The sequence below is a fragment of the Salmo salar genome, chromosome 26, assembly GCF_965601325.2.
Source record: "Salmo salar chromosome 26, fSalSal1, whole genome shotgun sequence".
Taxonomy (NCBI): domain Eukaryota; kingdom Metazoa; phylum Chordata; class Actinopteri; order Salmoniformes; family Salmonidae; genus Salmo; species Salmo salar.
Genome location: NC_138316.1, coordinates 22,540,590 through 22,551,088, shown reverse-complemented (window position 1 = coordinate 22,551,088; position 10,499 = coordinate 22,540,590). Strand labels below are relative to the sequence as shown.

General features: G+C 44.4%; 1 long non-coding RNA gene across 1 annotated transcript; it reads right to left on the bottom strand.

Moving 5' to 3' along the window:
• Nucleotides 1-499: 499 nt before the first annotated feature.
• On the bottom strand, nt 500-9,733 carry LOC106587372 (uncharacterized). The gene is made up of 2 exons (XR_001324427.3): nt 9,447-9,733; nt 500-1,344 (listed from the first exon to the last, which is right to left on the bottom strand). It is a non-coding gene; the product is annotated as an uncharacterized LOC106587372 (long non-coding RNA).
• Nucleotides 9,734-10,499: the final 766 nt, after the last annotated feature.

Below are 10,499 nucleotides of genomic sequence, written 5' to 3'. Positions count from 1 at the left end.
GGCACTGTAGTAGACATTTATATCATATTTTTGGTGGGTGGTGCTTTCCTGTTTTTCTCTAAGCAAAGTGTGTGTAGGTATACTCAGTCAGTCTCACACTAGTCCTTACATCTGGAATTAAAGTGATGCTCCAAAGGTTTGAATTTCAGCCAATAGTTTTGAAGGTAGTGTTCACTAGCCAAAACGGGTCCCCAAAAATGTAGCACAATTGTTTGTTTTTTTATACGAATTCCAATTCATACAATATTGTACGCATTTGTAAGTGCTTAAGATCCAGGACTGCATCTTTAAATAAGGCTAAAATAATTCTAACTATACCATAATCCTAAATTGAAGGCGATATGTTTCAGTTATGGATTTCAGTCACATCAGTTCAAGCTCTTGCTTGCTTATAGTTATAGCTTTGTAAAATAGGACAACCAATCATTCAGAGTATCTCCCTCGGAAATCAAATCCAATCTTCCTGTCTGACAATTAAAACACATGGTTGATGACTATCTGTTTGACATCATATTTATTTGACATGGGGGAAGGCCCGACCACTTGTTTGGCTTGTAAAATCCAGTGCTCAAAGAGTAGGCTTGGAGTGTGTTTTCTCTAGACCTGTGGTTCCTCCAGCATCCCAGATGCCTTTGCAGCAGGGATAGGACTGATACTCTGTAGGCCGCAGATCAAAGGGCCTCTACCTTCTCTCTTACAGAACAATCCTAAGGACAAATGTCAATATTCTGCTGTACCCTGAAATTACAAATACATCAGTTATTAAATGAACGAAAACATGCTAATATGCTTCATATCAAATAATGATATAATATATTATACTTCAATAACCTATGAATAGTACCTAAACTGAGTTTTGGCCAAAAAACATATGGTGATGAAATGATTTGGTGTCACAGAAATGTACAATGTTAAACACAAACCGATGCCAAAAAGTTAGTTATTCCAACAGGACGTCAAGAAAACAGGTGTGAATACGTACTGATACACTGAGTGGGAGTGAGATGAGATATTGTGTTAAACGACTGTTATTACACAACTACTCATACCAATGCCAGTGATTACACAATTAGGAACACTTATCACTGAGTCAGACAGTTGAGGGGAAGAATGCAGATTCTCTGGACTATTGATTCAGCTCCCCACTCTGCTCTCCTTCCCTTCCTCCTCCTATCCATCTTTCTTCTCCTCTTCTACTCTCTTCTCTTCTCTTGTCCTCTCCTTTATCCTCTTGTCCTCTTCTCTCCTCACTCTGACCTCAGTCTCTGACAGCTTCTCGGCTCTGGGACCAATCAGCAAACATGAGGACAGACATCTCTTCTGAGCAAGCTCAGTGTGAGAATCCTGTGAATAGAGGTGAAGCATGAATAAGCCATTTTGAACAAACAGACTGTGGGTACATACAGTACACAACTAGGGCAAAACAAACAGCATGCTGCCTCCCAGGGGCTCGGCAAGCGCTGACCCAGCCCCAAGATCAGCTCCCTCAACAGGGCAATGGTTGTGTGGGGCCAGGCCTGGTCCTTCCTGTCTAGACCAGGGGAGATAGGGTTAATGAAATGCTCAACGCCATCTGAGCGCTGTCTGTGGCATTCATCCTCAGCTTGTTCCCTCTGAAGCAGACCGTCACAGCTAAGGAGCCCGACACACACACACCTCCGTCTCTTTCTCCCTTGGTCTCTTTCCCTCGCTCTCTCTCTCTCTCTATTTCACACCCCATCTCCTCTCCATCCCCTCCACCCTCCTTACTTACACTCTGTTTCATTGTGGAATTCTAACTTCCTCCCCCAGCCGCCTACACCTCTCTCTCCTCTCTGGACTCTCTTCTCCCTCTCCATCTCTCTGTCAGTGAAGAAGCATTGTTTATGAGAGTCTGAGAATAAGAATAAATGGTGGTCAATAGTTCAGCGTGTTGGCTCGCGCAGCTTTGTAAATATGGATGACTGGGCCCAGCCACGAAGGGGGAAATGTGTGTCTCAAGCAGCAGCAACAGTGGGCGGTGGGTGGCCAGGCCTGCCAACAGAGCACCTGGACGGTGTTAATCATAGCATAGCATAAACACTGCCCCGGACCGGCCCGCCTCGGCACCCAACATTCGGCCCAGCGAGCTGCTCCTCCTTTACCGCATACACACGCATCCAAGCTAGCATGTAGCGTTGCACGTACAATAACATGCATCTACACACACACGCACAAGTACGCATGCATATAAATACACACGGACACATGTACAGATGCCGACATACTGCACGAATACAGATACATATTTAACATATTTAACATCAGGCTTTTCATTTTATACAGATGTAGGATCTTCATTTGATCCTCCTTCATTTAATGTACACTTTTACATTTCAGACTTGATTTTCCGTTACGAAAAATGTATCAACCACTACAAAAATGTCCATTCATTATAATCCATGTAATAATTCACATTTCCTGTTGCTGCAGAATTATTTTCCAGCTGTAGCAAAACGGCAAAAAAAATATTAAGATCATATACCTGTAGTACAAGTCATGTTAATTTCACATTTTACATACCAAATACACAACATACCAAATACACAACATACCAAATATACAACATACCAAATATACAACATACCAAATACCGGACAGATATCAGAAAGCTGCTGAAGGTTAATGTCTTACAGTACCTCCACTTCAAGTGCATCAGTCTGAGCAAAGCAGACTGTCTGTCCACCATTTTGGAACCCAGAGGGCAGACATCAGGAGGAAACAAGGCTTCATTTCAGAGAGGATCCATTTTGTGCTCCAATGCCCAGCAGTAGAGACATCCTCCATTAACTAAGAATGCCATTACAGTCCCACTACCTGAGTACCCACTGCTAAGCACTTCTGGGCAGTGGAAGGCAGTGTGTACAGCACTATATGTGGCTCAATGGCACAGTGTACCATTTAGTATGAAGGTATATGAAAACTTAAAATCTGATTTAGACGGAGTCGATTAATTAGTGGATTTGTAGTGGTATCGCTGTGCTCTGTTTGACTGTTTTGATGAGTCCCATGAAATTGTAATAGTTCATTTTTATACAACTTTTTATGTATGATCTATTGGGGAAAGGATAACAAACGTACTCTAAAAATGTACATTTTTTCAAGTAATTTTGCACGCAATCTTTGCAAGAGGGAGTGAATCTGATTTCATTGGTCCTCAACTCGCGGCTCAGTCATTTCATTCAGGGTAAGTGGAGATAGCCGTGAGTTCGCCTGCCCCCAGTGCAGGTTAGTTCTGAAGGATTCATTGCCATAGAAGTGTACCTGGGTAAAAGGTAAGCCACTTTTGTATGACTGGTTATCCAGAGTTTAACTCAGCGTTGACCAAAGTTACCTCACTAACTCCTCAAACCTGCTTCATAGGATACTCCTCTAGTCTTCTTCAAGTCCCCATATTTTGGTTCCAGTTTCAGAGCTGAATGTAAGCATTTTAAGTAGCTCTCTCACACACTAGCTAACCTCCTCAACACTATTGTTTCACTATCAGAGACATTTCCATCCCTGTCACATAATGAAATACAGCCGTTTTCACTGTCATATTTCACACACACACACACACACACACACACACACAGAGAGAGAGAGAGAGCGAATCAGGGATGTTACACACACACGCACGCATTAACACACACACAAAAAGCGCACACACACACACACACACACACACACACACACACACACACACACACACACACATTCACACAGAGGAAAAATACCTTTTCGCTGAGCTCCTCACTTTAACCTCGACTGACCAAAACAGTGTAAATCATCACGGTGGCTCACAGCCACAACAGTGTTTATCTCTGTGAGTCCTGGAGAAGGATAATGTATCATCATCACTGTCACTTTGCATAAAGTCAACCTTTTAATAACTAAACACACAGCCACACTCACAGAGGAATACACATCAGACAGCCAGGACTCTCCATGCTCTCCAGAGGAGGGGGCCCATGGTCAAGTGCAGCTCCCCAGGATAGGGGGTAGAGGAGTGTCCATGCCTGGCCTGGACACTCTGGAAAACCTGGATGCTTTATTGCCGTGTGTCTGGGATGGGGTAAACACAGTCAACCTGCCATGTGAGGGAGGAGATGTGTGTGTGTGTGCGTGTGAGTGTGTGTACGGGTGCAATGTGTGCTGGCGTGTATGTGTGTGTACCATATGGGGGAGATGTATTATCTGTTTAAACTGCCTCAGCACAGCTAGGCCACACAGCAGGCCAGCAGAATATTAGAATCTTACACAACCTGCACCCCTCTCATATCTGCCATAGTTAACATTTTTGGAGGAGCACAACTGTTGGATTACATTCCCTATGAGTCAATGATCCAGCCTGTCAGTGTGTGACAGAGTGGTCTACGCAGCCAAACCTACTCTCAGTCTAGCTTCATCTGTCTATGATGCTGTGAAGAGAGACCAAGGCCCTGTTAAACAAGGCCCTGTATTCACAACTACCATCCCCCATAATCCTGAGCTCATCCATCTTTCCAGCCTGACCTGACTAAAGGGACAAGATGCTGTATATTTCTCCTCAGGAGTCTGAAGGTACATTCGAGGAATTGTTTGGTTTCCCTCCTACGGGAATAACCCATCAATCTGGCAACCGCAGCGTCCAGCCATAAACCTGGCAACTGCAGCATCCCGGCCACAACCACACAACACCAGGCAGACCTCAGTTTGCAGGACAGAGGAAAAGACCCACAGCTTTCTGTGGATGGAGATGATGAGAGTGAAAGGGGGGAAAGGGAGCAGAGAAAGAGAGAGATAGAGAGGGAGATAGAAAGAGAAGGAGGGAGAGAGAGAAAGAGAGAGAGGGAAAGGAATGAGAGAAAATCTGAGCAACGCAGGTAATTTTAGCAAAATATCTGATTTCCCAGCAAAGGATATAGGGAGGGGTGGGGGGGTGGATGTTGTATTACCGTCAGTGGACTAAGAATTGGGTAGAGCTGAGAAGAGTCATGGACAATATAGAAGGGGAGGTGAACACGTATGATTTTTACACCTCTTCTCCACTGCCATCTCAAAGCAGCTGCAGTACCTTGCTCTCAGCCCATTAGAGCATCTTCACTAATACCCCACATTGATGCAGTACACTCAGAGTCTTCACTGATACCCCACAAGCACAGGGCAGTGTCTACCACAGATTACATGTCTCACACACATCTTCTGCACCCTCTCAGCCGACAAGGTTAAGCTCCAAAGGTTGCATATCTGTAACACACACACACACACAGTGACCCGTATATCTGTGAGCCCCAGCCCTGCTCCATCCACTCACACATTGACTAGCCCTGCGAGTGTTTGCCCATTAGAGCCTGATCTGCACAAATCAAACCAATATGTGAACTCTGTGATTAGAGTCAGAAGTATTAACACGCCTTTCACTCAGAAACCAGAGCCAGGCGCATTCCATTGGCTCTCGCCTATCTTTGGAATAAAATACAAATATGTCAAGATGAGGGAGGGAAAATGTTGGGGGGTGGTGGACTTTATCAGGCGGTAAAAAAATGTCACCTTTTCTTTCAATTTTTATGATTTGGGAGCAAACACACACATGACCAGAACACCCCCCCCCCCCCTCCCACACACACACACACATGACCAGAACACCCCCCCCCCTCCCACACACACACACATGACCAGAACACCCCCCCCCCCTCCCACACACACACACACATGACCAGAACACCCCCCCCCCCCTCCCACACACACACACACACGACCAGAACACCCCCCCCCTCCCACACACACACACACACACATGACCAGAACACCCCCCCCCCCCCTCCCACACACACACACACACACACACACATAATCAGTTCTGAAAATATTTTGCTCACGTCAACTATCCAGAGGCCACTTAAGCTGTGTTGCTCTCCCAAGTGGGCTCCAGATCAGAGGAGACCGTAGTCTACCCCACCTTCTCTGCTGCCAGACCTCCCTGAAACCCACCAGCCTGCTCTGGCCAGGCATGGCTGCCTTTCACCTGTAAAGACTCTGGCTGCTCTAGAATACGAGCCAATAACCCTGCAGGGCGAAGGGAAGCCATACAACAGTCTTTCTTAGTGTACAGACAGAGACCTCGACACTGAGCTACTGCCAAAGACATAAATGCCCTTTGTATCGTTTACACTGTCCAAAAACCCCAAGCAAAAGAAAATAGGGAGAGAGGGAGAGACATTGGAGTACAATGGCTGCATAGTGAGGTAAAGGGGAAGTTGTTTGACCACACTGCGTGGGTGAGGCCACAGAGACGTTAGGCTACAATGGCAAAGTGAGGATGTGTATTTACTCTGGGGGAGATATTCCTCTGCCCTTCCCCATCCTCATCCACACTCTGACTCAATGGCTAATATGAGTGGAAACTATTGGACATTCACTCTCTTTCCCTCTCCTTTCTACCACACCCATATTTTAACCCCTCAATTGACTTGTCTGCACCTTAAAAATCTGTTTGCTATCTTGAATCAAAGCGAAAATATGGTGTATTCCCAGTTCAGAATAGTTCTCTTTTTTCCTTTTTTAAATGGTGCAAATTGAAGAGTCATATTTTGGTGATGGACTGATATGATGATATCACCCATCTCCCAGAGAGCTGGTTGGCATGGATGTTAGACTGAACAGGAAGTGAGCGTTAGGAACAAATTGGTAAGAGGAAGGAAATGTTTAAGTCCAGAGATGATAGCTCGCTGGTGATTCTCCTGCAGCATATCGGATTGTTACACAACCATTTAGTTAATCTGGAGGCCAGTAACGTGCCTCAGATAAGATAAATACACACAACCTACAACTTGAAAAAATGGCAATATACCGCAATGTTGTACGTGATTGTTCAAGGTACGATACCATCAAAGAGATTCACGCAAGTTGGAAAAATGTGGACAGATTATGATTTGTTAAATTATTTTTGTTTATTTCTGCAAAACAGGACTGTACATATTTCTGCAGCACAGGGCTCAAAGTGAAATAAAATTATAATTAAGCAAATCAACATTTGATCGGTCCACTTTTGTCATTTTATGTAAGTTGAGGATAACAAGGTAATTTATGTTAACAACCAAGTTAATTCTCTCCGTTCAATATCTAACTTCACCAGTGCTTTGTTGTAACCTTACCTAGTATTTTATCCACTAGGAACACCTTAGATTCCCATAGACCCCCCCCCCCCCCCACTTCTGGAACCATCACCCATTCTCCAGACCCCCCCCCCCCCCCCACACACACTTCTGGAACCATCACCCATTCTCCGGATCTCCTACCTCCCCCTTGGGGTGGCCAGCCGAAACGTGTCCCATCAGCCAGCACGGTGAATGGGAATAGGAGGACACGCTAAGGTTTGGCTCTGCTCTCCGTTTACACGTTCATTCAGGTGGATTTGGATCCTTGGTCAGATACCGTATGTACGCTGGACACCGACACCAAAACACTTCACGTATGACTGGACTGAACATCCCTACCCACACTCAACCCACACTGCTTTTTCCTTTCTCTCGTACCTTTACTACCTACAGTTCCTATATCCCTGCCAGCCTCCTACACTCTGACTGACTGGGAGTTTCCATTGACCTCTGCGGCACCGGGGGGTAAACAATCAGGGCATTAAAGTGCATAGCAAGGCTGAGCATGGTAGGTCAACCAACTACCATTGATGGTTCAGCAAACAACTGAACAACACCATAACAAACCATGAGTTCATGTATTGTCAAGGGCCACAATAAGGGCTAATAGGCTAACATACAGTGGCCTAAACGAAGTCAACGTGACACATTACGTAAAGGCTACAAGGCTAACGCTGATGTTATGACCCACACAGTCAGTCTCTACCTCTGTCATTCCAGGAGGGGAAAAAGTTGGAGTCAGTCTACCAAACAAAAGAGGTATTTACAGTTGTCTGCCCCAACCACCGTTTCCCCCTGAACCCCTTTCTCCTACCCCTCCCTCACCAGTGTGACGCAACATTCCTACCTTATTGACATGTTTTAGTTGCAGATGGGATGTGTAACGTGGCGTGCCCACCCGAGTGGGCGGTAAGGTGCACATGTGGGCAGCAGCCCTGTAGAGGAGGCAGTCAGGCCTGTAGCTGTGGACTTCTGGAGAATCTTTCTCCACACAGGTTTAGTCTAGCAGCCCGGTGGCCCCACATCTGGCCACTCTGACCACCAACACCATCATCACAACCACCACCTCCACAACTACCTCCACCACAGTAAGGCACGTGAGACCCTCTACCCAGCCCTGAGCAGCCTAGCTCAGCCAATACAACCCCTTCCCTGCTCCATTATTAAGACACACTGATAATAAAAAGATTGTGGGAGCAGCTTTTGACATCATCGATCATAGTCTGCTGTTACAATTTTACATCAATAACATGCCTGTCAATCTCTCCTGGTTTAAAGAAGAGGAGAGATTGACTGCATCACTACTTGTCTTTGTGAGAAGTATTGACATGTTGAAAGCACTGAGCTGTCTGTTTAAACAGCTCAGACATCCATACATACCCCCACAAGACATGCCACCAGGGGTCTCTTCACAGAACAGACTGTGAAATGCACAGTACTACATAGAGCCATGACTACATGGAACTCGCTTCCACATCAAGTGACTCAAGCGAGCAGTGAAAACAGATTTTTAAAAAACAGATAAAACTACACCCCTTATGGAACAACGTAGACTGTGAAAACTCACACACACACACACACACACACACACACACTCTCTCTATATGCACATACATTGTAATGTAGTATTGTGGAATTATACATTTTGTATTGTATATAGTGGTAGAGTATTTTTTTTTAATCAAAAATCTTTAACCTTTATTTAGCTAGGCAAGTCAGTTAAGAACAAATTGTTATTTACAATGACGGTCTACCAAAAGGCAAAAGACCTCCTGCAGGGACAGGGACTGGGGGGTTGGGATTAAAAATACAAAACAACGGGAGGTAAAGTTGGTGTACCCCCGGAGTAACTGTTGATTTCGCAACAGCTAATGGGGATCCTAATAAATACTAAAAATACTAATGTTTGTATGATGTACTGTTTTATTTTATTTGTGATGTAGTTGTCTTAATCTTAATCTTGCCCTGGCAGAAGCTACTGGGGATCCTTAATAAATACAAATACAAGAATTGTGGGTGAGTAATCGACCATGAGAGTATCAAAACAACATTTTATCATTATTTATTATAGCAGCTAAATAATAGTGTTGTGTTGGCTCCATTGGAGTTGATTAGCCATCTCCTGTTAACTTTACCATAGCTGGCTAACGGTAACTCCTGTACTGTAACGTTAGCTAGATCAATTATCCTGTTCCCCGCCAACTCCTCGTTTCTTGAAGTCATGGAAAGAAGCCTTTTATTATCAACTTGCAAATAACACACTTTAGACCAACTAGCTCCGACACGAGAACTTTCTGAGGTAATACTTACAGCTCAATCCAGCGCGCAACAAATATAAATAAAGCTGAGCCAGTTCAAACGGGAAACCTGAGTGTGGCGGCATCAGCTGATTGCATTAGCGGATATTATACCAAATGGATTCAGACTCTAATGACATGCGGTCCATTTGAGTTGAACAGTTCTACACATTCTTCCTCAATGCGGATGTCACGTGTACGCATGCGCTGCTGTAACTCACTACGCTTGCTGTTTCTGATATCCCACCACCACCGCAGCTTCCACCGTTCTGGGTTCTGGGTTTCTTCCTTCCTGATTATTTTTCAATAGTCAAACCGAAACCAAACCGAACGCAAAAAGCATTAAATCGCTAAACAACTCTGGACAGTTTTATCTCAATCTCTTCATTCAAAGACTCAATCATGGACACTCTTACTGACCGTTGTGGCTGCTTTGTGATGTATGTCTCTACCTTCTTGCCCTTTGTGCTGTTGTCTGTGCCCAGTAATGTTTATACCGTGTTTTGTGCTGCTACCATGTTGTGTTTCTACCATGTTGTTGTCATGTTGTGTTGATACCATGCTGTGTTGTCATGTGTTGTTGCCTTGTTATGTTGTCTTAGGTCTCTTTTTATGTAGTGTTGTCTCTCTTGTCGTGATGTGTGTTTTGTCCTATATTTATATGTTTTTTATTTTTAATCCCAGCCCCCGTCCCCGCAGCAGGTATTTTGCCATTTGGTAGGCCATCATTGTAAATAAGAATTTGTTCTTAACTGACTTGCCTAGTTAATTAAAGGTTCAATAAAATAAATAAAAGCACTAACTGTCATGTGATTGGCTGATAAGCCATCACTCATAAAATAACTAAGGAGGCAGGACCTCCACTCACATTAATAGACTGGTCTTAGATCTGTTTATACTTTTGCCTACTCCATTGTAATTTTCAAGCTAAACATGGCTCCATTTGCATGACAATTCCATACAGAATTGCCAAGAGAGCAGAAACAGATTAGCACCAAGGCAAGGTAAATTAATGCCCTTCCATGTTCCCAGTGACACTTAATTTCATTGTGAGGGCAATACTAAC